Source organism: Cryptomeria japonica, chromosome 3, assembly GCF_030272615.1.
Source record: "Cryptomeria japonica chromosome 3, Sugi_1.0, whole genome shotgun sequence".
Lineage (NCBI taxonomy): Eukaryota > Viridiplantae > Streptophyta > Pinopsida > Cupressales > Cupressaceae > Cryptomeria > Cryptomeria japonica.
In genome coordinates, this window is record NC_081407.1 from 917,743,467 (window position 1) to 917,751,162 (window position 7,696).

Genomic DNA, 7,696 nt, shown 5'->3' on the forward strand with positions numbered 1-7,696 from the left:
AATCCAATTGGGACCTTGAAGGTAAACCAAATCATAATATGAGAATCTTAATCTTCATTCTAAGTTCTACTTCCTCTTCCCCTACAAATGATTATATAACATCACATTTATACCCACTGGAACATATCTGGGTCGGCATCAAAAGATTACATTCACCAATGCAAGAAAACGAAATGTGTGATTTGGTCGGCCCTCAGATTTAAGAAATATTTCCAGAAAATAACAACCAAGTGATGTGGCTTAGTAGGGAGGTCAACAAATGCCAAAGAACATTGGACAAGACCCAAGATGGATCCACACACCAACAATTGCATTGGTAATGAAGGAAAACCAATCGGTAAGCACAAGGACTGTCCCAGGAACCTAGAAGCAGCCAACCAGAAGTGATCACATGTCAGAGAAGAACCCAAATAAACTAGAAATCTAGAATCAAGCACATGAAATTGCCAAGAAATTGCCAACAAGATCTTCCACAAATAACAAGCCACTACCGGTACATACCGATAAAAACAATGAAAACTGCACAAGGAACTAAGCAATAAAAATACTGAAAGGAAATATTTTTGGTTGGTGCAAGATTTCTCATTGATCATGGATGCTCTTGCATAAAATGGCATGAATACGCCATGGTGTTTTCTTACTAGGAAATAGGATGAAGATCCTCTAGAAAAGCATGTAGATAGAATAGGGAGAATATAATAATCTTTGGCAAACGATATCTCACTTTCAATCGTGGAGAAGTCATGCATAAAGTGTTGAAGTTGTGCAACCTTAAACAACACACACTAAGCAATATATTAAGCCTAGAGAATATTAGTCAACTCTGAGTTTTTAACACTTTTAAATCTAGAAGTGTATTCTTAGAGTGACCACACACAAGAATAAGGAAAAATCAAAGAAAATACAATAAAATTGTGGATTTCATGCACTCTTTGAAGGGCATAAGGAAGTTAAGATTGACTATTTGGTAATGTGTTTTGTAGTTGCACATTTTATCAATGATAATTATTTTAAATCTTATTTTATCGTATAATCATAAACAATAATTGTTTCTTAGCAAACCGTTCAAAATTGTTCACAAAATTCTTGTTTAAAAAAAATAATATATGCCATTGGCAAAACTATTAAAAGGAGAAATGAGGAGTTTTATTTTTCTTTAGGAGTCATAAGTTATTTTAATTACAGGGATGAGATATTGATATTTAAATTTATGATTATTATATATGAGTTTTAATATAAATGATATGTAATCTTTTTATACGTTGTTATAAGGAAATTCTATTATAAGGGTGTGTCATATTTTTGGAGGTGTAATGTTGACTAGTGTATGGCTTCATCATTTGTTGAAATCAACAATGTCCTCATTTAATTATGACTACATATATATCAAACATTGCTTGTACTTTTGGAGCTATCTTTCTTATAGACAATAATACCTTCAAAGACTCACATGAGTCATCAAACAGATAAACTATAAAAAGGACATCTTGGAGGTTGGAGACATTGGAGGATGGAGGAATTTCCATAATCTCAAGTTAGCTTCTCGCTTTGAGATGATGCTTGGCATGAGAAAAAAATTTGGATTTAATTTCTTTCTTTCCTTTCAATTTTCCTTGTAGATGCTGATGGATTCAAAGAATACAACTATTGTGAAGTATGATTTTTGGAGACAAGTTTGGGGTTTGGTGAAGTGCTCAAGTGTGCATGGTTGCCCAGAGAGTTGACAATGTTGTGATTGAGAATTATCACCCTTACAAGGGTCAAGAGACAATTTGTAGGATTTTTGTCCAAAATAATACGATATCTGTGATTTGAGAGTTCAAGACTGAGAGCTCAAGGATTTAGCTCAAAGCTACACCATTACAAGGGTTCACCTTTTGGGTCAAGAGTTGGCAGAGTTCCACTCAATTAAGGATTTGGTTATTCAAAGAAACATCTTCTCAAATATATGTATTTATATTACATAATCAACAAAAAAAAATTGTGTGTAAGCTTCAAGGGGAGTCCCTGAGGTAAGGCAAATTTTATGATTTAAGGGGTACATTTGTAGAAACAATGTAATAAGGGGGGTAATGTTGGTGGATAACTCATTATATTACATTTTTTAATGTGTGTCTATTATAAAGGTTCAGTTATATAACTGTTTCCTTAGAACTATATCCTCCTTGTATAAAATCTCTACAAATCATCCAATATAGTTATTGAAAATTCACTATTTTATTTTGGGTTCTGTACACACCTAAAATTGTCCTGTCTAATTAAATAAATATTTTATTTATTTAATTATTTTAAGCCTAATTCTTCTATTAATTAAATGAATTTTAATTTATTTAATTAATTCATTTATCCTCTTCTAAGCCTTTTCTCATTTAAATAAATACTTTTCTTTATTTAAATAGTCCTTTACTAAATTAAATAAATACTTTTATTTATTTATTTGATCCCACTTCTTCTATTAATTAATTAAATCTTTCTTTATTTAATTAATTCATTAGCCTTTTCTACCCATGACACATCATTCATCTCTTAATTTCTATAGTACCTACTCTCTTATTATTTTATTATTTCTTCTACCTACCCTCTATTCCTAGTCGACTATTTATCTTTTACACCTCTTAATCTTATCCCTTCATTTTCTAAAGTGTCTTCTATATAAGAGGATACTCTCTTTCATTATTCCTCCTACGCATTCCAAACTCTGGGATTAGCATTCGAACTTTCATATGTGATCAAGCCTACTTGCAACCACATTTCCATTCTTTGTTGACCTCTTGTGCACACATAAAATCTGAGAGCAAATATATCAAGCAAGATCAATGGTAGGAAGAATGGAGATTCAAACCCTATTGGACATGTGATGGTATAATCTTTGTGATTTTGTTGATTTGCATTGTCTTAGGTAATCTTCATATGTTATGGTGGATCTTTTTTGTTGTTAGGCTAGGGTTTTGTGGATGAATTCATTTAGTCTTTCAATATTGTTGTCTCCATTTTTACCATAAATAGGTTATAATCTAATGTCTCCTTTACCTCCCAGAAATTTTTCTAAATTTAGTAAGTCAATTTTTTTTATGTTCTTAGATCTACTACTATTCTTTATCCTAAGGGGAAATCCCATCCTCTTCCTTGTGCCACGACCTCCCCTTTTGTGGTTTGTGGCCAAGATGTGGTAGAAAATGTTGCTTTCTATGTTGGTGTGTAGATTTTCTCAGGTTAGGGCTTCCCTTTTAGATCTACATCTTTAGGTGATAAAATCTTAGAAGCCTTTGATTTCTGGTACCATTGAGCTTTTCCATTGTGCTAAGGATTTTTTTATTACTTCATTTGCCTCTTATAATGATCATGACTTGGCATTGAGAAATTTATTGTCTTGGGGAGTTAAATCTATCTTGGTCAAACCCTAGATAGCTTCTTTTAAACCTCTTACTAAACCACTCCATTTGCACCCAACGTAGGTTTTTCTTCCTAATCTTCCTTTTCATTTTTGGGAGTATTTCTATTGTGAGGCCATTGAAAAATCAAACATCTACTTCTTGATGGTTGATCATACAAATTCCTTCATGGGTGAATCTAATTTTCCTCATATTTTATTTAACATTGACATCTCTATGCCCCTCCTTAGGATGTGGTTCTTATGGTTGGGATGGGCCATAGAATCAATCATTGGATTATGAGGGCCTCTCATCTCATTGTCATAGATGCTTCTCAATAAGTCATTTAGCTACAAATTATTCTCTCTTGTGTCATAAAGGTGTTGCTACTTGGTGGAAGGATGCTAATGGTGATCATTTGACTATTCATGCTTCTAATTTTGATGACTCTTTACATGCTAATGATGACTCCTCTTAGGATGAGCTTGTGCCTCTTACTATTTGTGTGGCCTCCTCAATCTACATGGATCCTATTCCTCCTCTTGTTACTTGTGCAGTCTCCTCTAGCCCTATGATTTTACTCTTGTTGTGTCTATTTTGTTGCAACCTTTGATGGCTGGTCAAGAGCCCACTCTAGGTGTTGATAGCCTCTATGAGGGGATTTCCCTTCTTGATCCCACTAGTGATGATGTCCCTAATGGTAGTATTTCTTAAAATGTTGTTTTTCATAGGCAAAAAGGTAATTTTTCCTCCCCCAAACTCTTCCTTGAGTTGTGGGTAAAATTTCTTCCCACTCTTGGGTTGGGTTCCTAGTTATTCTACCAGGATATTGTTAAAGGTATGTCTTAGCCTTTGTTTCATTAACAACATTCTTGTTGAAGGTCTATCTTGGCCTTTGTCTCATTAACAATAACCTTGTGATCTTTTGTTAATGGCTTGTTTAACCCAAGTTTGTATAGGGTCAACACTCTTATTTTTTTGCTTATTTTTATCAAAAATATTAGGTGCAAAGTGGAGATACCTTTTAAATGTTCTCTTAGTTGTCAAATTCCTTGCAAGAGAAAATAAACTATCAAGAAAATCTATCTACTTTCTATGTGTTGAGAGACCCATAGACTTGCAATACTACATGAAATTTTGTATGCTCATTAGCTTTATTAATACATCTACTCATCAAAGTGTCAACATTTATTAGCATCGCCCTCCTATCCTCTACCATATCCAAAAAAATGGAATTGGATATCAATATCCTTTATCCACGCATGAAAGATTGGGTTCTTTTTTAGACATACATCATTCTAACTGATCAGAAATACGTTAAGGTGTTGAATTAAATGAAATATTTTAATCTTCAGTCAATTTTTGTCCTCATTCAAATGTAATAACTTTTCAATATTGGATTGTTTCTTTGACTTCCGATGAAGACATAAATGTAGTGACTATTCAACTTCTTTGAAATCTTATAAATAAGCTCAATTCAATTCCAATAGACAGAGTGATAGGTATACAGCTCTTAGGACAAGTTTGTCAAGTTGTGACATATATCTCATCTGTCAAGTTAGCCAATTTGTATTGGCTCTCATGAAGTCCACATGCGTACATCTCCTTCATGAGTTTTCCTAACTTGTATTGAATTGGGCATACATCTCTACCATGATTTTACGCAAATTGGATAGATTTGAGGGCATACATCTCTTTCACGAGTTTGCCCCAAATTGGTTTTTGCATATATTGAATGAAATGAGCTTTCACATGATTTATTTTGTGTTTTTACAATACCACCAATTCTTCTTTGGTTATTGTCCTAAATTAACAAAATAATTCAGATCAGTGATATCAGAGCCTCTTCAATCCTTTTAGGTGCATCTACAAACACGTTTTTCGTTGTTGGTAAGACATGGGTGTTCTTCCTCTACTCCACAGTCATTTCTCTCACCTCATGCTACTCTCACCATAAATCACCTTCCTTCTGAGTTACTCGCTCACCACGTCATTGTAAACCATGGTAGATTATGTAAGCCCTATTAAAGAGAACATAACTTGCAACACAACATGTGTGGAATTCTTGTCATCTATTTCAGCTCTCCATAATCCCCTATTATTATAAGGATGGTAGATTCAATGGTCACAAAGAAAAATGAGATGGATGACAATAAAGATGCAACTTCTCACAATCTATGCAAATCTCACCACCAGATTGTTTTCTGCTACCATTTTGGTCATGTGGAGTTTCGATTGCACAATATTCTTGAAGATTCCCATTTAATGCGAGTTCAAATCTCTTGCAGAAGTGTTGGTCATAGTTGCTCTGCAATCCAATCGACTCAATGATGTCTTGTTAGTGAAATTTGAAGTGCAAGTGCCATAACAAAGGAAAGGAAAAACCGATTGAAGGTGTAAGAGGGCCTTTACTGTATGTCTGCACGAAATTTCAAGAAAGTAGTAGAAGTGTTTGGATTCTTTTTCAACATGCACAACTGCTGGTCTGATAAAGATTTCTTATAGTGGTCCAAAACCCACCTCGCTCAACTGCTCGAAAGCCTTAGAGTCCTTAACGAAGAAGCCCTTTCCATTAAAATTATTGCACTCGAAAAGATTGAAGGGGAGGCTTATGTTAATAGTCTCATAGGTCATTTCTCGATGCATGAAGAACAACATAGTTGATGCGGTGTCTAAAAATGAGTCTTCAGAGACGTTTGAGCAGTGTGTCCTTGGACTTTCAGCAAAGGAAATGCTTACTCCAGAGGTTGTTGCCATATCAATGAAGAAAAATGGAGCGTGTGAGTGTACAAGGCAAATCATGTCCCTAATACAACTTCCATGATCCCTATCAATAATTTTATCATCCAATCGAGGACTACAATGTTTATGTGGGATCAAGATACTTCAAAGGTCACGAGCTTCATGTGCATTTACAAGATTATGATTATTCTCTCTCTTGACTCTCCCTAGCACTTTCAAGTTGCATGGCAGAATTTGATTTGGAAGATGATCGGGCAATGGGGCCCATTGCCTTTCAAGAGGGGAGGAATGATCAGAAATACATTAAGGTGCTCAATTTTAAATAAAATATTTTAAGCTTCTGTCAAATTTGTCCTCATTCAAATGTAATATTTTTTTAATATTGAATTGTCTACTCGACTTCTGATTAAGAAATAAATATAGTGACCTTTCAGCTTCTTTGAAAGCTTATAAATAAGCTCAATTTGAATCCAATAGACAAAGTGATAAGCATACAACTCTTAGGACGAGTTTGTCAAGCTGTGACATATATCTCATCTGTTGAGTTAGCCAATTTATATCAGCTCTCATGAAGTCCATAGGCATACATCTCCTTCATGAGTTTTCCTAACTTGTATGGACTCGGGCATACATCTCTACCACGAGTTTGCCCAAATTGGATAGATTTGAGGGCATACATCTCTTTCACAAGTTTACCCAAAATTGTATGGTTTTTGCATATATTGAATGAAATGAAGCTTTCACGTAATTTATTATGTGTTTTTACAATACCACCAATTCCTCTTTGGTTATTGTCCGCTGAATTAGAAAAATAATTCAGATCACTAACTTTTCTAATGAATTGTAACGAATACTTCCTCTAGCTCAATATATGAATACAATTTCTTAAGCTAGGTGGTTTCCTTAGAAGAATGAGTTACTAGCATATATTTTATTTTTGTAGTGGTTAAAAAAATACAAATTTTCACTTATCCAATTAATTGTGCCACCAAAAACATACTGAAAAAATATCAATTAGTGTATGTTATATATAGTTGTCGGGCTTATATCCTTTGAGTGTCTTGATATTTACTTCACATGTAAATTTGTCAGTGATAAATTTCTTGAGATAAAAAATCATTTAGGATTCTTATGCAACTCAAAGTAGGGTGAAAATGTAATGATGCAATTTGCATACCAATGCTATTTCACAAAGTAGGGTGAAAATCTAATGGTTCAATTTGCATAGCAATTTTATTTCACATTTTTTTGTCCATCTTAAGGAATTGTCTTGATACATATATATGGTGAGAAATGGTGAAATCCTATTTAATGTTGATCTCATTTATCTATCTTTTTATAATTCCATATGCACACCTCTTTATGCATAATAACACTTAGCATATCCATATTTTCACATACTCCAATACATTCATCCTCCCCTTTTTTAATTTTAATGGCTATGCCCAGACTTATAGCCATTCAATTTTTGTGGACTCTAATCTAATCCCTTTTTTTCTCCAAAATGTGACTATAGTTGCAAGGACATCCTCATAAGCACAAACTAATCCTCTCCTAATTGAATTCAAAACACTTGAACTGAC